This window comes from Panthera leo, chromosome B4, assembly GCF_018350215.1.
Source record: "Panthera leo isolate Ple1 chromosome B4, P.leo_Ple1_pat1.1, whole genome shotgun sequence".
Taxonomy (NCBI): Eukaryota; Metazoa; Chordata; class Mammalia; order Carnivora; family Felidae; genus Panthera; species Panthera leo.
The window spans coordinates 97,503,068-97,531,050 of record NC_056685.1 but is presented as its reverse complement, the minus strand read 5'-3'; the positions used below and the strand labels follow the sequence as shown (position 1 = coordinate 97,531,050).

The following is a 27,983-nucleotide window of genomic DNA, read 5'->3' as shown; positions in this document are numbered from 1 at the left end:
TAATATTTAAAAATGAAAAGCTGAATATTTTCCCCATAAGACAGTGAACATGGTAATGGTGTTCTCTTTTACCACTTCTATTCAACATCATATTGAAAGTTTTAACTAGTGCAGTAAGGCAAGAAAGGTAAAATAATGTGTACAATTTGAGAAAGAAAAAATAAAAGCATCTTTGTTCATTAATGGCATAATGGTCTATGTACAATATCATAAAGAAATGATCAAAAAACAAACAAACAACTTCTGGAATTGATGTGCAATTATTGGAAGGTCACAAGATACAAGTTAATATATGTAAGTCATAATATACATAATATACATAAGTCATACATAATATACATAATATAGCACCAGCAATGAGGCATTAGAATTTGAAATTAAAAACAGTACCATTTATAAATATTTAAATATAAATCAAATACTTAAATATAAAACAAACACAGGACATACAGATACTATATTTAGAAAAATACAAAACTCTGATAAAGGAACTCAAAGAATAATTAAATAGAGATATATTTAGTGCTCATAGATTGGAAGATTCAACATTGTTAAGATGTCAACATTGTTAAGATGTTCCCAAGTGGCTCAGTCAGTTAAGCATCCAACTTTGGCTTAGATCATGATCTGTTATTCAAGAGTTCAAGCCCTGCATTGGGCCCTGTGCTGACACCTTGGAGCCTGGAGCCTGCTTCAAATTCATTCTCTCTCTCTCTCTCTCCCTCTCCTGCTCATGCTCTGTCTCTCTCTTTCTCTCGCTCAAAAATGAACATTTGAAAAAAAAAAAAAGATGCCAATTATTCTAACTTGACCAGAGCAGTTTCAATCAAATGAAGTTTCAATTTTGCAAACTGATTTTAAATTTTATATGGAAAATCAAGGACCCACATATTCAACACAACATTGAGGAACTTTTTTAAAAGTGAAGATTGACATTATCTGACTCTTAAGACTTACTATAAAACTACAGTGGATCTGCAAGAGAGGAAGGTGGTGGCAAGGTGGGCTTGCTTTGGCCCATGAATACAACTAGATAATTATTGTGTCATCTTAAATACCCCAGAAATTGACTAGAAGACAGAGGGAATAAACTCCACAATTAAAGGAAGAGAGGAGGTCACATTGAAGAAGGAACAGAAGACCTAACTGGTTCATCTAAAACAGAGAAAATGTCAGAGACTTAGAAAAAATGATGAAATGGAGGAATTTATTCCAAATGAAGAACAAGATAAGGCCATGGCCAGACATATCTAAGTGAAACCAATGTAAGTAACATGCCTGATGGAGACTTTAAAGCAATCACCAGAAGGATACTTAACTAGGCTTTAGAAAAGAATAGAAGACATCAGTGAGAACTTACCACAGAGATAAAATAGTTAAAAAACAATCAGAGATAAAGAGAGCAATGAATGAGATTAAAAACAAGCTTGATGTAATGAACAGCTGACTAGAAGAGGCAGAGGAACAAACTAGTGACCTAGAAGGCAAAGTAATGGAAAGTAATGAAGCTAAACGAAAGAGAAAAAGAATTATGCAACATGAGAGTAGAATTAGGGAATTCAGTGATTCCATTGAATGTAATAATATTCATATTATAGTAGTCTCAGAAGTAGAACAGAGAAAAAGGGAAGCAGAAATTTTATTTGAAGGAAAAAGATGAAAATTTTCCTTATCTAGTAAAGGAAACAGACATCCAGATCCAGGAGGCACAAAGAACTCTCATCAAAATCAACAAAAGGAGGCCAGCCCCAAGGCATGTTGTAATTAATTTTGCAAAATATAGTGATAAATAGAAATAAATCTTAAAATCAGCAAGACAAAAGAAGTCCTTAACTTGGCAAGTCAGAAAGGAGTGGCATAATATATTTAAAGAGCTGAATTGGAAAAATCTGCAGCCAAAAATACTCTATCCAGCAAGGCTATCATTCAGAATAGAAGAGATCAAGATTTTCCCAGACAAACAAAAACTAAAGGAGTTCATGACCACTAAACCAGCTCTGCAAGAAATATTTAAGAGGATTCTTTGAGTGTAAAGAAGAGACCAAAAATGACAATGACAAAAAGGGATAGGAGAAAATCACTAGAAACAATGACAAAACAAATAATACAATGCTAATACATATCTATCAATAATTACTCTGAATGTAAATGGAATAAATGCCCCAATGAAAAGACATAGGGTGTCTGAGTGGATAAAAACAGCAAGACCTGTTTATATGCTGCCTACAAGAGACTCATTTAGACCTAGACACACCTGCAGATTGAAAGTGAGAGATGGAGAAACATTTATCATGCAAATGGATGCCAAAAGGAAGCCAGAGTAGGAATACTTATATATCAGACAAACTACACTTTAAAACAGAGGCTGTAACAAGAGACAATGCAGGACACTATATAATAATAAAGGAGACAATCTAACAAGAAGACATAGGGGCACTTGGGTGTCTCAGTCGGTTAAGTGTCTGACTCTTGGTTTCAGCTCAGGTCATGAGCTCACAGTTTGTGAGTTCAAGCCCTACATCAGGCTCTGTGCTGACAGCGTGAAGCTTGCTTGGAATTTTCTGTCTCCCTCTCTCTCCCTTCCCTGTTTATTCCCTCTCTCTCTCTCTCTCTCTGTCTCAAAAATACATGAACATTAAAAAAGAACAAGATATAACAATTGTGAATATTTATGCACCCAACATGAAGCACACAAATATATAAAACAATTAATAACAAACATAAAGAAACTAATTGACAATAATACAATAGTAGGGGACTATAACACTCCACTTACATCAATAGATCATCTAAACAGAAAATCAAGAAGAAAACAATTGCTTTGAATGACACATTGGACCAGATGGACTTAACAGATATATTCAGAATATTCCTTCCTAAAACAGCAGAATATAAATTATTTTAAGGTGCACATGGGACATTCTCCAGAATAGAGTACATATTAGGTCACAGAACAGGCCTCAACAACAACAACAAAAACAACAAACAAAGCTTAAAGTCATATCATATACCTAAATACATGGAGGTTAAACAACATGCTACTGAACAATGAATGGGTCAATCAGTAAATCAAAGAATAAATTTGAAAAAAAAATACATGGAAACAGATGAAGATGGAAACATAATTGTCCAAAACCTTTGGGATGTTGTAAAAGCAGTCTTAAGAGGGAAGTATATAGCAATACATGTCTACCTTCAAGAAGCAAAAAAATCTGAAACAACCTAACTTTACATCTAAACAAAGGACAGAAGCCTATAGCCAGTATAAGAAAGGAAATAATAAAGGTTGCAGCAGAAATAAAAGATAAAGAAGCAAAAATACAAAAAACAATAGAACAGATCAATGAAACCAGAAACTGCTTCCTTGAAACAATTAATAAAGTTGATAAACCTCTAGCCAGACTTACCAAAAAGAAAAGAGAAAGGACCCAAATAAATAAAATCTGAAATGTGAGAGTAGAAATAACAATGAACACCATAGAAATAAAAACAATATGTGCCAACAAATTGGGAAACCTGGAAGAAAGGAATAAATTTCTAGAAACATATAAATTACCAAAACTTACACAGGAAGAAATAGAATATTTGAACAGACAAATAAGCAGCAAAGAAATTGAATCAGTAATCAAAAAAACTCCTAGCAAACAATAGTTCAGGACCAGATAGCTTCACAGGTGAATTCTACCAAACATTTAAAGAATTAATACATATTTTTCTCAAACTGTTCCAAAAAATAGAAAAGGAGGGAAAACTTTGAAATCCATTCTATGAGGCCAGCATTAACCTGATACCAAAACCAGAAAAATGACACCTCTAAAAAGGAGAATTACAGGCCAATATCCTTCATGAACATGGTCGCAAAAATTATCAATAAAATACTAGCAAACAGAATAACATTAAAAAAATTATTCACTGCAATCAAGTGAGATTTATCACTGGGTGGTAAGCATTGTTCAGTATTCACAAATCAATCAGTGTGATACAGCACATTAATAAGATAAAGTAGAAGAACCATGGGTTTATTTGAACAGACAGAAAAAGTACTTGATAAAGTACAACATTGATTAATGATAAAACCTTTCAACAAAGTATATTTAGAAGGAACATACCTAAACATAATAAAGGCCATACATGAAAAATCCACAGCTAATATATCCTAAGTCGGGAAAAACTGAAAGATTTTCTTCTGTAGTCAGAAAGAAGACAAGGATGTCCACTCTCACCACTTTTGTTTAACATAATACTAGGAATCCTAGCCACAGCAGTCAAACAACAATAACAAAAAAAGGCATCCAAATCAGCAGGAAGAAGTAAAACTTTCACTATTTGCAGATGAACGATACTCTATATAGAAAACCCAAAAGACTCCACCAAAAAAATGCTAGAACTGATAAACAAACTCAAAAAAATTTCAGGTTACAAAATCAGTGTATAGAAATCTACACCAAAATGAAGTAGCAGAAGGAGAAGTTAAGGAATCAATCCCATTATAATTACACCAAAAACAATAAGATACCTAGGAGTAAACCTACCCAAAGAGGTAAAAGTACTATACTCTGAAAACTGTAAAACACTGATGAAAAATATTTGAAGATGACACAAAGAAATGGAAAGATATTCCATCTCATAGATTGGAAGAACAAATATTGTTAAGATATCTATACTACCCAAATCAATCTACACATTTAATGCAATCCTTATAAAACTACCAACAGCAATTTTCACAGAGCTGGAACAAACAATCCTAAAATTTGGATGGAACCACAAAGACCCCCAAATAGCCAAAGCAACCTTGAAAAAGAAAAGAAAACCTGGAGGCATCACAACTTCTGACTTCAAGTTATATTAAAAGCTGTAGAAATCAAAACACTATGGTACTGGCACAAAAATAGACAAAGAGATCAATAGAACAGAATAGAAAACCCAGAAATAAATGCACAAATATATGGCCAATTAATCTCCGACAAAGCAGGAAAGAATATTCAATGGGAAAAAGTCTCTTCAACAAATGGTAGTGGGAAAACTGGACAGCAACAGGCAAAAGAATGAAACTGGAACTTTCTCACACCATACATAAAAATAAATTCAAAATGCATGAAAGGCCTAAATGTGAGACAAAAAACCATCAAAATCCTACAGGAGAACACAGGCAGCAACCTCTGGCCTTGACTTTGGCCAGAGCAAATTCTTACTAAACATATCACCAAAGGCAAGGTAAATGAAAGCAAACGCAAACTACTGGGACTTCATCAAGATGAAAACTAATGCATAGCAAAGGAAACAATCAACATAACTAAAAGGTAGCTTACAGAATGGGAGAAGATATTTGCAAATGACATTTCTGATAAAGGGTTAGTATTCAAAATCTACGAAGAACTTCTTGAACTCAACATCCAAAAAAACAAACAAATGGGCAGAAGACATGAATAGACACTTTTCCAAAGAGGACATCTGGTGGCTAACAGACAAAAAACGCTCAACATCACTTATCATCAAGGAAATACAAATCAAAACCATGTTGATATACCACCTCACCCCTGTCAGAATGACTTAAATTAACAACACGGGAAACAACAGGTGTTGACAAAGATGCAAAGAAAGGGGAACCCTCGTACACTGTTGGTGGGAATACAAACTGGTGCAGCCACTCTGGAAAACAGTATGGAGCTTCCTCAAAAACTAAAAACAAAACTACCCTATGATCCAGCAATTGCACTTGTAGGTACTTACCCAAAGGATATAAAAATACAGATTTGAAAGGATGCATGCATCCCAATGTTTATAGCAGCATTATCAACAATAGCCAAAGTATGGAGAGAGCCAAAATGTCAATTGACTGGTTGATGGACAATGAAGATGTGGAATGGAATATTAGCCATCAAAAAATTGAAATCTTGCCATTTGCAATGACGTGGACAGAAGTAGAATATATTATGCTAAGCAAAGAGAGAGATAAATACCAATGATTTCACTCACACGTGGAATTTAAGAAACAAAACAAGCCAATATGAAAAAAAAAAAAAAAAAAGAGGGAGAAAAGGCAAACCAAGAAATAGACTCTTAACAATAGAGAACAAACTGAGGGTTTCTGGATGGGAGGTGGGTGGGGAATGGGTCAAATAGGTGATGGATTAAGGCATGCACTTGTGATGAGCATCTGAGTATTGTATGAAAGTGTTGAATCACTAAATTGTACACCTGAAACTAATATTACACTATATTTTAACTAACTGGAATTCAAACAAAAAACTAGAAAAAAAAAGACTCCAAGAATCTAAACAAAAGAAAACAAAAAGCTGCAGCGATCAAGCCAGTATTGGTGAAAGAATAGACACATGGAGATCAGTAGAACTGCAAAAGAGCCCACAAGTAAATACAAACAAATATAACCAACGAGTCTGATTAAAAAAACAAAGACAATTCCATGGAAAAAAGACAGTTTTTCAACAAACGGTGATAGAAGAATTGGACTTCTACAGGCAAAAAATAAAAATAAATTTAAATTTTTTTAAAGTTGAGTCTAAATGCAGACATTACACTTTTCACAAAAATTATTTCAAGATGTGTCATAGACGTAGGTGTAAACATATAAACAAACAAACACTATTTAAAAAGTTAAAAGAACATAGGAAAAAAATCTAGATGATGTTGGGTTTGGCAATGAATTTTTTGATATAGAAATACACAAACAAAAATCACAATCTATGAAAAAAACTGATAACTGGGACTTTGTTAAAATTAAAAACATCTACTCTGCAAAAGACACTATTAGGAAAATGAAAATGAAACCTAGAGGCTGGGAGAAAATATTTTCAATACCCCTATTTGACAAAAACTAGTATCTAAATTTTTTTATCTCTTAAAACTAAATAAGAAAACAACTAAAGGGGCACCTGGATGTCTCAGTGGGTTAAGCATCTGATTATGAGATCAGGTAATGATCTCATAGTTTGTGAGTTTGAGCCCCACGTTAGACTCTCTGCTGTCAGTACAGAACTCTCTTTGGATTCTCCGCCCTCCCCCCCCCCCCCCGCCTCTCCCCCTGCTCACACTCTCTCTCTCAAAAATAAACACTTTAAAAAATTAGTAAAATAAAATAATCCAATAAAAATGGGCAAAATGTGGACATCTTGCCAAAGATGATGTATGGGTGGCAAATAGGCAAGTGAAGAGATGGTCAACATAAGTTTTCATTAGCGAGTTGCTAATTAAAACAACAACATACCACTACAAACCTATAAAAATGGCTAAAATCCAAGACACTAAAAACACCAAATGCTGATCAGAATGTGGAACAATAAGTGTGCCATTCATTACTGGTGAGAATGCAAAGTGGTACAGCCATTTGGGAGATTATTTGGCTGTTAATTAGTGTAGAGATTCAGGGAGTTTTGTGACACAGTTTCTTTGTGACACAAAGAAAATGATGTGACCATGAGAAGCAGTAACACAACAAATTTTACATGTGAGGAAGTTATCATCCAGAGATGAGCAGGCCAGGGGAGCTACAGGGGGAGATAGGATTTCTCCTATCAAGGTGTCTAGGTGATGTCTAGGTGTATCTAGGTGATGTTCTTCAGTACATGGTAGGCCATATGTGGGTCAGAGAGCTCTGAAGGACATTAGTGACTTGAGGTCTTACGGTTACTAGGCTCTATCTCATCACTGACCAATAAACACTGAATCAGCTTTCACAATACTAAGACCCGAATGGTGCCCAGCCCCATTCATATGTTGAAACCCTAGTCCCCAGTATGATGATATTTGGAAATGGGGTCTTTAGAAGATAATTACATATAGATAAGTCATGAGGATAGGACCCTCATGTTGGAATTACTACCCTTATAAGAAAAGGTACCAGAGAAATTGTTTTCCATCTCTCTTAGCCATTTGAGGACACAGAAAGAAGACTGCAAGTCAGGAAGAGACCTCAATTGAGTTGACTTCCCACCTTGATGTTGGACTTTTCAGTCTCAGAATTTTGAGAAAATAAATTTGTTACTTAAGCCACCCCATTTATGTATTCTGTTAGGGCAAGCCTGAGCTTACTAAGACACATTGAGTATGCAAAGCAGGCAAGGTCTAAACGGCTAAACATTTGCTTGTTTAAATTGAGGTTGTAGCTGGTGGACTTGTGATATAATAGGTCTCATACCATGGTGAAGAAAAAAAAAAACCTGGGGGCCAATATACAGAGACCATCTTAGGATCATCCATTTAATGCTCACAAAGCTTTAGTCTTACCATATGATCTAGCAATCACACTCCTAGGTATTTATGTAATTGAGTTGAAAGCTTATGTCCACAGAAAAACCTGCACATGAATGTTTATAATAGTGTTATTCATAATTGACTAAAACTGTTGGCATCCAAGATGTCCTTCAATATTTGAATGGATAAACTGTGTTACATATATACAATGCAATCTCATTCAGCAGTAAAAGAAATGAGCTAGCAAGCTGTAAAAAGATGAGAGAAACATCAAATGTATATTGTTAACTAAAAGAACCCAATCTGAAAAGGCTGCATACTCCATAATTACAATTTTATGATATTCCAGAAAAGGCAAAACTGTAGAGATATTAAATGTTCCTGATTCCACACCAATATAAATAAATTAAACAATAGGTGAAAAGAGACAAATCTGTATAGAATTCAAAATAATTTATGTAGTATCCTACCGTAAAGGAAGAGAAATATAACTTTCACTCAAGTGTTGCCTGCACAGTGACTTCCATCCAAAGACTATATAAAGCATGGAAATGGGAGAGGGGAGAGAAAAATCCCTATCAGAAACTTGAGAAACACTTGACATTATAAGTCAACTGTCTTGATTAACAGACCTATCAAAGTCAAAAGTCAAATCATGTTGACATATTACGTGATGAAAATGACAATTACCTCTGTGTAATTGTCCCAAAAATCCATAACCCCAATCTAACCATTAGAAAAAACATCAGGCAAATTTTAATAGAGGGACAGTCTTCAATATATATTTTCAGTATTCCTTAAAACTGTCAAGATCATAAAAAATAAAGTGTGAGAAACTGTCATAGTCAGAGAAGCAAACCTAAGTTGACATGACAACTCAATATTCTTTGAAATCCTGGATGGCATCCTGGAACAGAAAAAGACATTAAGTAAAAAGTAAGAAAATCTGAATTAGCTGTGGACTGTGAATTAACAAAATATGATTTCAATATTGTTTCACTAATTTTAAAAACATACCATAGTAAGATAAGATATTAATAATAGGGTAAACTGTGTTTGGGGGAGGGGGAGGTGGTATATGGAACTCTATATATCCTAAGTTTTTCTGTAAATCTAAAACTGTTCAAAAATGTAAGGTATATTATAAAAAATGAATGTGTTTAGTAAAATATATCTTATTACATTACAACTTATATTTCATTTTTATTTTAATTTTTTAATAACAGTCTGAAATGCAAGTTGGGAAGAAAAAGAAAAAAATATTGTGGGGAAGTTGTTGACCTATACATTCTCTCAGGAGATGTAAGCCTAAATTAATTGGCTTGCCTTTAGGATATTTTGTTGGAGATATTTTCATTGCCCTGAGGGTGTTTTAAAAAGGGGGAAATAACTGGATAAAGACTGTATCCTTCCAAAATGGAAGATACATGTAATAACTGTATTTCTAACTAATAAATAACATACTGTCTCTATTAATGAAGAGAAAGTAAATCTTTAACAAACTTCATTGTCCATAACTTCATCAGATGAGGAAATAATGGAGCAGTATAGGATACATGATTCTTGCTATCAGAAACATACAAATACTAAAATACAAAGTTTTAAAAATAGCTCATTTGCTGGTGTAAACACACACACACACACACACACACACACACACACACACACACACACACCCTCTTAGAACAGAGTATAGAAGTAAGGAAAATGTCAAATTCTGTAAGCAGTGGTCAGGGAAGAAAAGATACAGAAGTTAAATTCTAGAAGTTATATTTCATCCTATATTCCTATATATAAATTCCATATATATATATACCTATAAATTCCTTCATGTACAAACATTTATTAAGTGGCTACTACAAACCAAACTTATCTAAAACCTGGAGCTATAGTGGTAAGACAGAGAAGGACTCTGCTTCATGGCATTAATTATTCTTGTGGGATACGACAGGAAAAAACTACTAGATAAAGTAATTTATAGTAAATGATTTAATTCAGGTAATACAAATACCATAAGCAGGTTAATTATAAATGAAGCAGGTTAATTATATGGACAGTGATTGGACTATAGTGTTTTAGATAAAGTGATCAGGAGGAAATTTCTAAAAAAAAATGATATTTAAGAAAGAATTCAAATTATGAGAAGTAATTCTTGTGAAGATTTTGAAGAGGATCACAGGAAAATTAACAAAGATTTGTAAAATAGGAACTAGCCTTGCCAGTTCCTGGGGTAATGAGACTGATATGATTAGAACATTGTGAATTTGTGCCAGAGGAAACTCTACCTTGACAAACTCCATGAGGTAGCTGATTGTTAGGCTATGTGAGGTTTTGCACACTACTGGAAAGTATCTAGATGTATCTCTTCATGAGAAAGGAAGCAATCAGGATTAACAGCAAATAGATGATCTGATTTAAATATTTAAAGAAATACATTGACTGTCATGTGGGTTACAGAGTGCAGTGAAACAAGAGTGGAGACAAGGGGACCAAATTCGCATGACTGAAATATTCAAGGTGATAGCTGAGAGTGGTAGCTAGAGTATAATGGAATTGGAGTGAGTAAGAAGTGGTCAGACGTTGGATGTATTTCTGAAAAGAGAGGCAAAGTAATTTGCTCAAGAATCAGATAAGGCAGTGCAAGAAAAATGGCACCAATTTGTTTTGACCTGAGTTGCTAGATAAGCAGACTTGACACCTGGGGAAGATGGGGGTGGGGTGGATAAGATATTTTTGTAGAGACAGTTCAAAAGTGTTATGTTTTGAACAATTGCTATTTTAGATATCTATTACACATGACAGTTTGGAACTGATTGCTTAGTATTTTACTAATATACATTATGTCCTTTCAATTTGGCCGTAATTCATTGAAGACAAGACCATTTCTGTTTTTCCAACATTGTCTGTTACATGTAAAGGACATAACTGGAACAAGTATGTAATAGCTAATGAATTCTAAATTTGAATCTCTAGCTTGGACTGGACTTTTGCCCTAAACTACAGACTCATATTTTTAATTACTTACTTAACAACTAACTCTATTTGATGTTAAATAGACATCTAAAACTTAACATTTAGAGACTGAGCCATTGATACTCCCTCCCAACTCCGTCTTCCAGTAGTGTTTGCCATCTCACTAAATGGTAAGTCTAGTCTTCTAATTGCTCAATTCAAAATTTGTAGCCTTTGTTGATTCTGCTTTTTGTGACATTTCATATGCAACCCATTAACAAATTCTGTCAGTTTAGTAACAGTATAGTTTAGAGCAGAATACTAATCGACATTTATTCAGAGTCTGTTTATCCTCTGTGCCTCTACTACTACCTTCATTGCTATGCCTCCAGGCCAAGCTATATTACAGACACCTTGATTTTTGCAGTACTCCTATAAATAGTTTAACTGCTTCTTGTTTGCATACATTCAGTTTGTTCTCAATAGAGGTTACAATAACATTGTTAAAATGTAAGATGTTAAAATGTTGATTTTAGTGGCTGTTCATCTAAATCAAAATAAAAATCAAAGTCTGTATAATGATTTGCAAAGTCTTTCTGATCTGGACAATGTAATCCTTCTTTGCGAATTTCTGGCTCTCTATTCTACTCACTTTGCTTCAGCTGTTTGGACTCTTGAGTACCTCTAGACCCTACTAGTCAGTCTCCTAGAAAACACTATATCCTTTGCTCTTCTAAGTGGATTGTTCCTCCTCAGATATATTATGGCTTGCTGATTCATCAGCTTCATTTCTTCCCTCAAATATCATCTATTCAGTGAATGCTTTCTGGTAAATCCTCTATAAAACTGCAATTTTCTTATTTCTTAAAATTTCTTTCAGCTTTATCATTTTCCAAAATAATTCATATTATATGTGTGTATATGCACACATATAATAATGTATATTATTATATAGATATATAGGTATATATATAGGTTGATTAGGTATATATATTTATAAATATAATTATTATTAAATGTAAATATATTTATATTTAAGTATATTTATATTTATAATATAAACATTTGTATAAGATATATATATATATATATATATATATATATATATATCTTTCAGTGTGTATATGTGTGTGTGTGTATATATATCCATTATTTTTAGAAGATTCTCTGGCACATCATCAACATTCAAAAATTATTTAGTGAATTGAAAGAATAAATGAATCATTAAATAAAATTTGTTGAATTAATTTAAAACAGACTAAATCTGATGCCCTGACATTTCTTGTCTCAGTTAATGTGACCCATTGTATTATAGCACTGGTTTTGTCACTGTAGTCAAATTTTTTCATGTAAATTATGTAAACTAAATGTTTGTTTAGAGAAAAACTTTTGTTTAATTAAAAAAAAAAACAAGTTTCTGCTCAAATCTAAGTAGCTTCAGCTTTCAAAACGATGAGTAGTGTTTTTGGGGGATTGTTGTTTTCTAAACAAGAATACTGAAATAGATCACAGCAGGAGAATGGCTTAGTGTGGTTAAGGGACAAAGGAGAAGCTACAAGAGATGCATTCAGTTACTTCTGTTTTATCATTGTCTCCAATAGAGCAGAATCAGTTTTTCTTGTTTCCCTTTTTTTCTAGTTTACCTAATTTGCTGAATCCTCTGCATTTACTGATGCCTTCTTACCAATCTGGCAAGCTGACCCACTACCTAGAAAACCTACACTATTCACAAGCTATTTTTTTTTTCTTTCCGTACAGCCACCTGATCTTTTTCTCCTTATTCATACTTCTCCGAGTTTCACAATACCTACCTAATTCATTCTTTATTATAATTCTCTTCACTGTCCACTTCATACTACACATTACTTCATTGTAATCTTTATAATACTATTGTCTAATAAGGCTACTGAAGAAAAGTTTCTTTTTATCTTTTACATATAAAATACTGAGTTTACTTTTCTTAAAAGAGCTAGCTGAATAGATTACACCTATCTATGTTTTTCCTGACCCACGTAAACATAATTCCTCACCTTGAACTGTTTTTTTTATCTGTCTTCTCATTGTACTTTATTAATACAGTTCTAACATCGGTCTTATTATATTACAAGTATTTATTTTTGTTTCTGTCATCCCAGATATATAGATAAATCTTTTAAAGAATAGGTCATTTTCACTTAGGCATTATGTTGCCTGGCACTGAGTAATTACTGAAAAGAAAATGTTTTTACACTAGTTGCTTTCAATTCATTAAAAAAAAATTCAGCTGAGGGGTGTCTGGGTGGTTCAGTGAGTTAAGTGACCAACTTTTGATTTCGGTTCAGGTCATGTGCTCACGGCTCATGATATGGAGCCCCGTGTTGGGCTCGGTGCTGAGCTTGGAGCCTGCTTGGGATTCTCTCTCTCCTTCTCTCTCTGTCCTCCCCTGCTTGCATGTGCACATGTGCTCTCTCTTGCTCTCTTTCAAAATAAAATAAAGAAACTTAAAAAGAAATACAGCTAAGATTGCTAAAGGAAAGAATGAACAAAGGAAGAGGAAAAGAAAGAAAGCGAAAGAAGAGAGAGAAAAAGGAAGAAAGGGAAATAACATGTGTACATTGATGACACCTACAGCACTTTTTGTAATAGTAATAAATTGGAAATAACCCACGTGCCCATTAATAGGGGAGGGAAGAGTTAAATTTACCATGATTTTATCTTCAAAATAAAATAAAATGTAGCTGTAGGAAGAAGAACGAAGTTCTCTGCCTTCTGAGATGGAAAGATATTCAGGATCCATTGTTTATTTGTATATAAGCATTTATTTGATCAATAAGGAGAAAATAGCAATGTATTCAAATTTCAGGTATAATTTCAGATATAATAAATTTGTAATATAAAATATATTTGTACATAAATATATTCTTAGGGATACAAAATAAACTAATATGGTTACTTGTAAAAAAAAAAAAAAATCCAACCCCATGATGAGAGTGGAATAGCAAGGTAAAGAAATGCAGCTTATTTATCATCTTGAATGAAGCAAAAACCCCGTACCTTAATATATTTTGGATTCACAGAAGTGAATAGGAATTACTTTTCTCTTAACGTGCATACGTGATTAAGTTTCATCGTCTACTTTACAAAATCAGGTAGAGCTACTGCATACCTAAATTCGCAAAAGTGGGACTCTGAGTTGTCTTTCTCCCAGAATATTTAGATGGAAACTGGATTGTTTTTCTTGATTTTGATTTTCCAAATAATGACATTAATCTTCTACATTACATTTTGGTTAGAAACTTGGCTTTGAGGAAAAAGAATCTACTATGTGTACAATCAAATTTAAAGACAATATAATTCAAGACCACAGATCTAAGTATTCTATAATTTCACATCACTTTTGCTATGACTAAACACTTGGTATTTACAACAACAACAAAAAATCCACTGACATCACTTTGATTTGCTTCTCCAATTTGGCAGCACTCGGATTCTTCTCATCTTCAGGAGAGCGCCAGCCTGCCCAGGGGAAGCCTTGACGCACGTCCAGCTGCTGATTAGTATATGCCTCACAGTCTGAGTGCTGGTTCTTTCTCTGAGAAATTGGAAAGGCTACCGCAGGATGCTGGGGAGCTTTAATGGAGAGGAGGTAAGTGAACAGATTGTCCTTTAGAACTGGCCACATTTCAGTTTCCCTATTGAAGAACAGACTTCAAGAAGGTTTTTGTTTTGTTTTCGTTTCTCCCTTTTACTCGTTAATGCTTTGTTCTCTCAACCAAAGTGTCCCTATACTGGGTTTTGTAGGTCTCATTTTTTATTCTAGTTCAAGGTACATAGCTTTATTAGTACAATGACATCTGCTGTGTTTTTAATCTGTACTGGGTATCCAACCACCTCCCACATAAGTATCAGATGGATAGTGTCTTGATAATTCCCATGAATGGCCTGGTGGGACTCTTTATAGATCAGGAGGTTGTCCTGTGTTCAGTATTCCTCTATCTCAGCAAAGGACAGGCCAGTCTGTATCCTGGAAGTGATACCCCGGTTTAATTTTTCATCTGCCTTTTTGACTAAGTACTCTAGAGAGCAGAAGAAGTGAAAGGAACCATTTCAGTTTGTTTATGCTTGAGGAACGTGGTGTAGTGAAGGAAGAGCTGTCTCGGGAGTCAGAAAACTTGCACTCTGTTCCTCTACCCATATCTCCCTGGCTGAGTGCTCATCCTCTTCCTCTCGCTCTGGGCCTCAGCTGCTTTTCCAGTAAAGGGGAATGATAACGTCTACCTGCCTAAAAAGTGGGCCTGCAATAATTAATATGAGGTTCTTTGCAAATCTACATTTCAGTCACAGTAAATATAAACAAGCTCATCTGAAATGTAACAGTTCTCAAAATAGAGAAAGAAAAATCCAAATAAAATGTCCACCCCCAGAATGGTGATAGGAATGGGCTTTAATGAATGTTTACTCCCTATCCAGTATGAAAAAGGCACGGAAATAAAATATTGAGCAAAATCAACAATGTCCCTAACCTCACTGAGATTACTGAGGAAATTAAGGTGATGTCCCAGGTGTTATGATTGATTAGGATGCCATGTGCTGGCCAACTTCTTTCTGCTTGAGTGTTCTCATCTGTGAACAATTACTTGCTCTCCCTATCAACAGTATCAAAGTAAATGGAAGTGCTTAATGAAATGTTCCTGATTTCTCAGAATTAGCATTAAGAACTTTATCTAAGGATATGGAAGTATGGAGAACTCTACTTACATTTCAAGTTAAGAGAACCTCCAGCTCTTTCTTCCAAGCTGAGGGGCACCAAGGATGAAAAAAACATGCAAATTTACCCATCTCAGAAGAAAAGAGTCCTGGGAAGATACAATATACTGGAAGAGAAACCATTCCTTATTCCTCTCAAATCTCTTTTTTTTTTTTTTTTTTTTTTTTGGAGAGGATGTAGGTTCTGGGCTGCTTTTCCTCTACTAGACAGCACTGTGAAGAACTCTGTAAATGCTAGGCCAGGCACATTCCCCCACCATTGCTTTCTCACATTGCTTAAGTCATGTTGCAGGTGTTCTCAGATTTCCCAGGCCTTCCTCAGTGTACTAGCTCCATATGCACTATTCAGATTCAGTAGTAAATCTGAGGATGAAAAAGGCCGAAAAGCTTCTTGTGCTTCTGACTTCCTGCCCATCTCTCTGAGCCATTTAAACTATTTTTAGATACCTGAAAATAACTGGTCTTACTGGTCCCTGGTCTCCCTCTCTGGTACTTCCTCTCAGAAACAAAATGCCCTCTTCCTTTTTAATGTACACCAACCCCTTTTGTATATAACATGACTGTCATTATGGTAGGCAGAATTCTAAAGATGCATCCCTCCCCACCAGATTCCTGTCCCTTGATTATTCAATCAAACAGTAATTTACATACTGCTGTAAAGGGACATTGCCAGTAGAATTAAGGTTGCTAACCAGCTGACTGTAAAAAAGGAAGATTGTTCTGGATTATCCAGGTGGGCCCAATATGATCTCATGAGCCCTGAAAAGCAGAAGAAGAAGGAACAAGAGTGAGTCAGAGAGATGTAGAAGCATGGATAGGAGGCAAAGTTTGAAGCTTGAGACAAACTAGACTCTCTATTGCTGGAAGGAGGCCACTTGGAAAACACAAGGAGAGATGGGGCCTATCTAGGAGCAAAGATTTCTTGTTGACAGCCAGCAAAGAAATGGGAGTTTCAGCTTTACAACTACTTGGAACTGAATTTTGCCTGAATAAGCCTGGAATTGGATTCTATCCAGAGTCCCCAGTAACCTTGCCAACATCTTGATTTTAGTCCTGCAAGAACCATGACAGATCTGACCCACAGACACTGTGAGGTAATAAATTTGTGTTTTTTTAAGCTGCTAAATCTGTGGTAACTTGTTGTGGCAACAGTAGAAAACAAATACATTCACATCCCCCTCCTGCTGTAAGGTGCATTTGCCTTCCTGTCCTTTAGGGAAAGTTATAGAAGCAATGCAGGAAGCTTCTATAGGAAAGGAAAGACAAATTGGTGGGAGACTAAATGTTATTCCCTTTATACTTTTTAACTTTATATGGATGTGATGGCTCTATAATTAAATTATAAACCTGTTGACAGACATTACATACAGAGTAGGTTCTAAAATTGTGCATATGTGTGTGCGTGTGTGTGTATGAGAGAGAAAGACAGGTTGGATTCATGTCTTAATATGTCCATATATGAAAATAATAATTGAACTTCATATAGTCAATCCAATATTCTTTCAATATTCTTTCAATTGGAGCCTCATTAAAACTCCATGAATTAAGTGTCCTCCATGTGTATTACATATAAAGAAACAGGCTTAGAAAATGTAAGTGGTCTGCCTAATGTCAATGAGATGAAATTGACTGAAAAATGGAGCAAACCTTAGAGGAATTAAATATGTAAAATTAGTGAAACTGAAAAAGTAGCCTGAGGTGACCAGGGCTTAGAAAAAAACTAGAAGATAACTTGGCCAAGTGCAGGAATACCAAGGGGCAGCCTGCATGCCACTATTTGTCATAAGAGTACATGGGTTTTCCATTGATTAAAGGAACATCTTGTTTGGTATAAAACTTAATTGGTCTTATTATAATTTCAAAGTGAGGTGCCTCCTTAGCAAAATGTCCCTGTGACAAAAACAAAGAAACAAATAAAAAACATAACGAATCAAAACAAAACCAACCTGTTAAGTGGACCACCTACAACCTGTTAAGTAGACCACCCTTGCTCAACAAATATTAAACATGATTCTATACAGTCACTTGTCAGTGGCTCATCTGAGGAGCATTTAAACTTTAAAAAAAATCTTCTTTTTTTTTTTTAAATTTTTTTAACGTTTATTTATTTTTGAGACAGAGAGAGACAGAGCATGAACAGGGGAGGGGCAGAGAGAGAGGGAGACACAGAATCTGAAACAGGCTCCAGGCTCTGAGCGCTCAGCACAGAGCCTGACGCGGGGCTCGAACTCACGGACCGTTAGATCATGACCTGAGCCGAAGTCGGACGCTTAACCGACTGAGCCACCCAGGCTCCCCTAAAAAAAAAATCTTGTAATAATTTTAATAGGTGTAGGTGAGGAGAGTCAGGAGGGATAGCTTAAGGTGGAACTTCTGTGCGGGATCAAAGTCCTGTAATACCCTCTATATAATCATACATCTTTTTCTTAAGGGAGCCAGCATTTGAATACCTGCCACAGAAAAGTAAATGAAAATTAGTTAATATTAGCTGGAGAATTAGTAGCATCCTACACAATGAGGAAAAGAGTTTCTGTGCCACTATTGTGGAGTTTTCATTTTCACCTCTTCTGCATCTTTCCAACTAGAGAAATAAGTGCAAGAAGGGGTCTTTGGATAGAGCAGATATTGTCTCCACCCACACCAAGCAGGTGGAAGGAGGACTTTGAACAAATATGATTGGAGTTAAAAAATTTATTGCAAACTGATGGGCTTAAATGGAAGCAATTATAGTAATCAGCTACACAGTGGGGAGATTTCAAAGACTAAAGCAAGTATTTAGAAAAAATAGAAATATTTTCAATTTATAATTTAATTATTTTCAATTCAGTGGTCAAAATTATTTCATATTACATTATTTACATCATGAGTTCTGTGTGTGTGTGTGTGTGTGTGTGTGTGTGTGAGTGTATTTAACCTAGGAGTATTCTAGAATTTTCACGAGAAAATTTTTAACTTTGTTGAAATACTCCTCAGATGAGCCATTAAATTGGTGTTTATGCAGTATAATTGTACTTATTAGTAAGACACTTTCTTAAATGTTTTATATGTGTAATATTATTCAACTTATCAAAATTGCCTAATAGATAGCTTTGTGAGATGAAGAAACTGAGTCACAGTGAGTTTAAATACCTTGCACATCTCAAAATCATGAAGTATCAGAGCTAGAATTTGAACTTGTCATAGATCACAAGGGCTTTTGTGCCAAACTTCCAATTCATGGAAAAAGTATGAAAGGTTCAGGTCAAAAATTCAAATTTCACTCTAAATTGTTGATCAAAAGCTAGAGGGACCAATCAGAGTTAATGAAAACATCAACTTAACTTTTAAAACATAATACCTATTTTGACAATCCCTTGACTTAATTTCACTGCCTTGATACATGATAAACAAGTTAACACCAAAAATACATTTCATGTAATTTCCCTGAGTTTTGCCTCTTCCTCCTTCCCTCTTTTCCTCTTTTCTTTTTCTTTTTTCCTTTTTTTTTTTTTTTCTATTTTTCCAAATGTTTTAGCAGGGAAACATTATTGAGATCCCAGGTCCAAGGGCCTGGGCAGGAGGCCACCCTGTGGGCAAAGGAAGAGCTGGTGGCAAGTCCTTCCTTAACCTTCTTGGGGCACAGGTGTTTAGTGTGGCCACATTTCTTCTCATATCAGTTGACTGTGCAGGGATGCAGGTGAGCATTAAAACTTGCAGCAGAGCATCTTGTCACGGTTGTATTTACGGGTGAGTTGGAGAAGGCTTGGTGATGCTGCCCTGGAGGTGAAACACCAAGCACATGGTGGGCTCTCTCTGGGTACTATAGTCTGAGGGAGTGTGGCCATCCTCCTGCTGTTTGCTCCACAGATACCAGACGCTGCTGGTCAGATAGGGTGCCCTCTTTGTCTTGAATTTCACTTTGATATTCTCAGTGATGTCATTGGACTGGACTTGTCTGTCATGTCTTCACAAAGATCAGGGTATCTGAATCTGCTGCAAAGCAACCATCACCAAACTCTGCCACCTCATTCCTTCCCTTTCCTCTTTTATCCTTCTAGAATTCCTACTTGATATATGCTAGCGACTTGCATTTGATCCTCTATGCCTCAATTGCTTTTACTTGCCAGTCTCTTTGTCATTATCATGCCTTATGAGAATATAGTGATAGATTACTTAGGGATGTTGAGTACCCGCTCAGTACACATTTGCAATCACAACAGCCTAAGGTGCAAAGACTATTACAATTAGTGTTTTACAGATGAAGAACCTGAGTGTAACAGGAGGTTAAATATTCAGACCAAATCAGTTTGACCATAGGACCTGTTTCATTTACTTCTAGTTTCAGTTCATTTATTCTGCCTTAGCAAGATTAAGTTCACTCTTTAGCACTCCTACTGAAAGTTTTAAAAATATAATTTCAGTAATTATAGTTTTCAATTCCAAGATTTTCAAATGATCAAATTTTAAGCTCTCTGTACATTAAACCTCCTACTTGTTTTTTTGAATACTAATAACACCTCTGTATTTTGAGGATTTAAGCTTACTTCTTACAAAATATTGTACTTATAATTATTTGATTTCTATTTCTATAGACATAAAGTTTCCTACCTGTTGGATTGCTCAAATATTTAAAATAACCTGTAGGTTCTTCATCGTGCACCCTTTACTAAAGTAGTAGTTTCTTATCAGCCTCAATAAAAGCTCTTTATTATATAAGAAGCAGATATCATGCTATCGGTTTGTTTCCAGAACATTACCCTCTGCAGATCAGCAGTCTTGACCCTGTACCCATATGTGACACAGACCAAATACTTATTTGTGAGTGCATTTACTTGGGCTCTCTGTATATTCAAACTGGCACACAATGGCTTCAACCCAAATTGAAGAACAAAGGTAATTTAGCCAAGGTAATTATTGGACACTCTTGTTTGGATTCTATGGATTATGCAGGGAGCCTGGTCTCCTCACTCCATCTCACCTGCTAGATGTAGAATTTTCTACAGTTCCAAGTTCCTAGTGGGTTAAGTCAGTCATCCTTGATTCTTTAGTATTTCTCTATTTTCACTCTTAGAATCTTTTCTTTCTTTCATTTTTAAACATTGTAGTTAATTTTTTTTTCAATACTACCTATAAATTAGAGTGCATAAAGTTCTTTTGTTCCCTGGCCACTAGACCAAAAGTTCTTATGTTTTAATGAAAAAAAGGTTATGTTAGGGTCTTTAAGCATGCAATATTGTCAATTTATATACATTATTGTTCTCTTAATGTAGAATTTTCACACACAATGTCGGGACTTGAAAAAAAATTTTCTATTACATTATTTTTATATTTTGTTTAGCACATACCTGATTCATGGTTTGAAAGCTTTTCAAATTTCTACTACTTTAAAGAAAATAGAGTTTTATTGTTTTAGTGCTAAAAAGCAGACCAAGGAAACATGAAAATATATGAATTAAAAGAAGAACAATGAACATAAATATAAGCAAATGGATCCAATTAGTCCTTCTTCTTCATTAAACTATTTAAGTCTTTAGCTTTTCTTTTCTTTATTTCTTTCTCTCTCTCTGTTTTTTTTTTTTTTTTTTTTTTTTTAGGAATTCTTACTATTTCTGAAAAAGGAACTCTCAAAAATAAGATAATATAAGCACTAAGTTGCAAATTTTGTTCTTATCTAAAATGTATAATATATATACTAGTATATAAGCATGAATATCTATGCCTGATCTGTACTTTCATATACACACCTAATGCTCTGAAGATCATAAATGTAAAAGATAAATCATTATATTCTTATTTTATATCTTTTCAAACTTTAGAAGCTAATAGTTATATTTAGAAATATTCTTATTCTCAAAAAGAATCTATAAGTGGTTGAAATTTCCCTCAAAATTATTTTACCTCTTCCAAATACTATATGAAAAGTAAATAGTAAAATAATGTTGTCTTCTGATTTTCCTTATTTCTTCTTTTTATCTAATCTTCCAATTGCCAACTGGCATATTTCTTGATTTTTCCTGATATGCTATTTTCTCATTTAATTAAAACAAAACTTCAAAGTAGATTATCTTTCAATACCCTTTAAAATTATACATTTGTTTTCACAGAAAATGAATTAGCATTCAGGTCTCTGAGTAAAATATATTTCAGTATTTAATAATGTGCTATATTTTTAATTAAAAGGCAAATGAATTCAACTTTCACATTTGTTACAAAGTCCTCAACTGGAATTTTTTTTTCTAACTACAAAAGATGTTATTTATACTTGACACAAAGTCAAGAGTATTTGAGATGAATATTTTCAAATATTTTTTTCTTTTATTATTCAAGGCATTTAAAAAAATAAAAATAAATCTACTTGAATCTTAATTACTCATTATACTTCCAAAATCATTCTTGTCTTTATTTTTTCTTAGAAAATAAGAGTATAATTTTTTCCAAAACTGGATATTAATAGTAAATAAAAATTTGTTTGTATACAAATTTAAATGTCCAATGAACATATTTATCCTATTTATCATATATTATGTAGTTCACAGTGTAATCATTTATCTTAGAACTGTCTTATTTTTCTTCCTTCTTATTTATTCTTTCCCTTCTTTTTTTTATTTTCTCTTCCATAAATATTTATTCAACCCTGCTATAAGTGCTTCTTATATGCAGGAGTTTTTTTGTTGATTTTTTTTTTTTTTCAAATTTTCTACATTGACAATTATTTTACCTGTGAATAATGACAGTTTTACTATTTCTTTCCTAATCTATATACCTTTCATTTCCTTTTATTTTGGGGGGGAGGTCTTATTACATCAGTTAGACTACCTAATATGATTTTGAAAAGGAATGATGAGCAAGAGTATCCTTGTCTTGTCCTTAATCTTAGTGGAGAAGTTTTGAATTTCTCATAAGTAAGTATGATGTTAGTTTCAGGTTTTTGTAGATACTCTTTATCAAAATAAAGAGGATTTTCTTTTATGTTTATTAAGAATAGACATGGAATAAATGGTTTGAGAAACAATGGCAGAGAATTACAATCAAAATTCGTGTCTGCTTATTAGAATATGATGCATCTGAAGATAGGTATCAGAGAGGAAGAGAAAAAAAAATTCAGGAACCACTTAACTGGAGTTGAAGTTCCTCTTGAAAATCAATCATGAGCATTTTTGTTTTATATTTTCTCACTTTCCTTGCAAATTTGTTTTTCTCTGAATAGTAAATAGTTAAAATATTTTTACTAGATGCCACAACAAAATAAAGTGCACTTCAGATGTTTTTCCTAAACAAAGTTACTTCAAATTTTCTTTTCTATTTGTCATTTATCAGCAAGAATAAACTTACACTCTTGGACACATGTTTTAATAAAAACTCAGCATTTTATGTATCACTTCATACCCTATTTACAAATATATGACACCAAGAGAAATCACACAAATGATGCCTGAAAGTGTAGACAGAAAACAAATTATCTAAGCTTCACCTAAAGAAACAAGAAAACAAAAAAAAATAAATAAATAAAAAACAAACCAAAACAAAACAAAGAAAGTTAAATCCAAAGTAAGCAGAAGAAAAGAAATAATGGTTTTGGAGGAGAATCAATGAAACTGAAAATGGGAAATCAAGAGATAAATGAAAAAAAAAAAAACTGGTTCTTTGAAAAGATTAATAAGATCAATAAGCCTTTAACCAGGCTAACCAAAAAGAAAAGGAAAAAAAAAAAAAAAAGCAAGAAAGAAAAGGAGAGGAGAGGAAAAGAAAAAGATAGAGGGCACAAATTATTCATATCAGAAATGAAATGGAGAACATTACTACAGATCTCAGGGACATGATATGTCCCACAAATATGATAACCAAGATTAAATGACCAATTCCTTGAAAGACAAAATCTGCAATCTCACCCAAAAAGAAACAATCTGAATAGGCCTATATCAAATAAATCAAATTAATAATTAATAATCTTCCAAAATAGAAAGCACCCAACCCTGATGGGTTCACTAGTGAAATCTGCCAAACATTTTAGAAGAAATTATACCAATTATCTATAATCTTTTTAATTCTATGAGGCCAGCATTACCCTAATACCAAATCAGAGAGAAAATTTTATCTTTTCATTAGAAGAAAAGAAAACCATGGGGCCTCTGGGTTGCTCAGTCGGTTGGGTGTCCAACTTCAGCTCAGGTCATGATCTCACAGCTCGTGGGTTTGAGCCCCTCGTCGGGCTCTGTGCTGATAACTCAGAGCCTGGAGCCTGCTTCGAACTCTGTGTCTCCCTCTCTCTCTGCCCCTCCCCGCTCATGCTCTCTCTCTGTCTCAAAAATAAACATTAAAAAAATTGTTGTAAAAAAGAAGAAAAGAAAAGCAATATCTCTCATGAACACATATTCAAAAATTCTCAACAAAATATCAAATCTAATCCAACAATGTATAAAAAGAATTGTACACACAGGAAATTCTAGCTAATATGATAAGACAAAAAAAAGGAAATAAGTGGCATACAAATTGGGGAAGAAGTAAAATTGTCTTTGTTCACAAGTAAAATAATTGTCTATGTAGAAACTTGGGAAAAAATCATCAACAACAACAACAAACTCCTGCAAGTAATAAGCAGTTATTGCAAAGTTGAAGGATATAAAAGTTGATTACTTTCCTATGTACCACAATGAAGTGGAATTTGAAATTAAAAGCACAATACAATTTAGATTAGCATCCCCAAAATTAAACACTTAAGTATAAAGCTAACAAAATATTTATAAGATCTGTATGAGGAATACTACAAAACTGTGATGATCAATAACAAAGAACTAAGTAAATTGAGAGCTATTCCATGTTCATGGATAAGAAGATTCAGTATTGTCAAGATGTCAGTTTTTCCTCACTTGATCTAGAGTTTCATCACATCCTTATCAAAATTAGAGCAAGCTACTTGATGGTTACCAACAGGTTCTAAAGTTTACACAGAAGAGCAAAAGACCCAGAATAGCCAACACAAATTTGAGGGAAAAGAATAAAGTTGGAAGACTGACATTGCTTGACTTCAAGGCTTATTATAAAGTCATAGGAATCAAAATCATGTGATATTAGCAAGAGAACAAATAGATCAATAGAACAGTTAGAAAGCTCAGAAAGACCTCAGTAAATAAGATCAACTGATGTTTGGCAAAGGAGCACAGGCAATACATGGAGAAAAGGTGGTCTTTTCAACAAATGGTACTAAAGCAGTGGACATCCATCCGAATAAAAAGAAAAAAAGGAATCTAGACACAGACCACAGACCTTACACCTTGGTAAGACACTGTTAAGATTTCCTTTGTTGTTGTTGTTTTGTTTTAATTTATTCATTTGTTAAATTTTATGTTGTGTTATTTTAATTCCAGTGTAGTTAACATACATGTTGTATGAGTTTCAGCTATACAATATAGTGATGCAGCACTTCTATACAACATCCAGTACTCATCACAAGTGCTTATCACCTTATCACCTATTTCACTCACCCCTGACCCACTTCCCCTCTGGTACCATCAGTTCGTTCTCTATATTTAAGAGTCTGTTTCTTAGTTTCTCTTCCTCTCTCTTTCTCTCTCTTTTTCCTTTATTTGTTTTGTTTCTTAAATTTCACATGAGTGAAATCATATGGTACTTGTCTTTCTTTCTAACATTAGTGTAGCATTATACTCTCTAGCTCCATCCATGTCAATGCAAATGGCAAGATTTCATCCTTTTTATGGCTAATATTCCATTGCACACGCAGACGCAGACACACACACACACACACACGTGTGTATATACACACACACACACACACACGTGCGCGTGCACATATATATACCACATCTTCTTATAAAACTATTAAAATACAGTATTAAGAAAATGAAAATACCATCCACAAACTGGGAGAAAATATTTGCAAAAAACTTATCTGTGGGGTGCCTCGGTGGCTCAGTTGGTTAACCGTCCAACTTCAGTTTAGGTCATGACCTCACAGTTCGTGAGTTTGAACCCCACATTGGGCTCTGCCATGACAGCATGGAGTCTGCTTTAGATTCTGTCTCCCTCTATCTCTGCCCTTCCCCTACTCTCTCTCTCTCTCTCTCTCTCTAAATAAATAAATAAATAAATATTTTAAAAAGGACATATCTGTAAAGGAGTATTAAATATATATACACAGAGAACTCTTAAAACTCAACAATAAGAAAACAAGCAACCCAATTAAAAAAATGGGTCAAAGATGCTAACAGACACCTCACCAAAGAATATATACAGATGGCATAATATGTGTATGAAAAGATGCTCTACATCATATGTCATCAGGAAAATGCATTTTAAAATAACAATGAGATGCTACTGCACACGTATTAGAATGTCCAGAATCGAGAACACTAACATGAAATGCTGGCAAACATGTAGGGCAATAGGAACTCTCTTTCATTGTTGGTTTGAATGCAATATGGTACAGCCACTTTGGACAGCAGTTTGGGTGGTTTCTTACAAAACTAAACATTCTCTTGCCATACTATTCAGAAAATACACTCCTTGGTATTTATCAAATGAGTAGAAAATTTATGTCCACATAATATCCACATGGGTGTTTTTAGCAGCTTTATTCATAATTGCCAAAATTTGGAAGGAAACAAGATGTCCTTCAGTAGGTGAATATATAAACTGAAATGGCTACATACTCTATGATTCTTACTATATGATAATCTAGAAAAGGAATAACTATGAAGATAGCAAAGAGATCAGTGGTTGGAGGGAGAGAAGGATGAATAAACAAAGTACAAAGGATTTTTAGGGCAGTGAATCTACTCTGTAAAAGTCTATAATGGTAGTGACATGTCATTATAAATTTGTCCAAACCCATATAATGTGTAATACCATGAATGAACCTCAGTGTAAACCATGGACTCTGAGTAATAATGATTTGTCAATGAAGTTAATCGGTTGTAACAAATTTACTACTCTGGTGGGGTATATATATGTGGGATCAGAGGTATATAGGAAATCTCTGTACCTTCTGCTCAGCTTTGCTATGAAACTTAAACTGCTCTAAAAAATAAAGCGTCATCTGTAAGGTGTAAAGAAGATTAGTAGTAAAGGGTATGTTTAAAAATTAGAGATTATTTACAAAAGTGGAAAGCTATGTGAAACAAACTAAAACTACTTTCAATTACTACCTAGGAATTCAACTTTAAGAAAAATTTGTTAAAGTTCTAAAATAAACAGTTGTAATATGGTAAAAGAACTAATAGCTTGGAGTCATAAGAACTAAATATAAATCCTAGCTCTGAAATTTAACTTGTGAGCTATCTTCAAGTATTATTTACTTTGACAAACATAAGCATCTTTTTTTTAACAGATAAACATAATAATGAATTTCTCTGTACATTGTAGTTCGGCTAGTTAAGTAGAATTATATTTCAAAATTACTCAACATAGTTAAACTAAATGTTGAGGCTCCTGGGTGGCTCAGTTGGTTGAGTGTCTGACTTCAGCTCTGGTCACGATCTTGTGTTTGTGAATTTGAGCCCCACATCAGGCTACCTGCTGTCAGCCTGTCAGCACACAGCCTGCTTCACATCCTCTGTCCCTCCCCGCCTCTCTCTCTACCCCTCCCCTGCTTGCATTCTCTCTCTCTCAAAAAATAAATAAAACATTTTTTTTAAAAACCCTGAATGTTAAGTGGATATTAATCTACAGATAATTTCGTAAGCAAATTGAAGGTTTTTAATGAGCAGAATCTCCAATAAACTCATGGGTAACATATGTTTTTATATCTTACCTATTTGGCTTAAAGTTCTTTGAATTTAAAAACAATAGATGTTTATTGCCACAAAATCCTAGCTTGGAGCCTGAAATAAAGTAGAAAACAAACATATTTGTTGAATCTTGAGTAATAATAAGAAAGTTTATGACGAATGGATAAAGAAATTGTGGTTTATATACACAATGGAATACTACGTGGCAATGAGAAAGAATGAAATATGGCTTTTTGTAGCAATGTGGATGGAAGTGGAGAGTGTTATGCTAAGTGAAATAAGTCATACAGAGAAAGACAGATACTGTATGTTTTCACTCTTATGTGGATCCTGAGAAACTTAACAGAAGTC

The 27,983-nt window shown here is 34.1% G+C and overlaps 1 long non-coding RNA gene across 1 annotated transcript in view; it reads left to right on the top strand.

Moving 5' to 3' along the window:
- LOC122223680 overlaps positions 1-27,983 on the top strand; it is a 73,064-nt gene that overhangs the window by 9,072 nt on the left and 36,009 nt on the right. Inside the window, exon 2 of the long non-coding RNA XR_006204390.1 lies at positions 14,623-14,788. This is a non-coding gene — a long non-coding RNA (uncharacterized LOC122223680). The remainder of the gene's footprint in view (positions 1-14,622; positions 14,789-27,983) is intronic.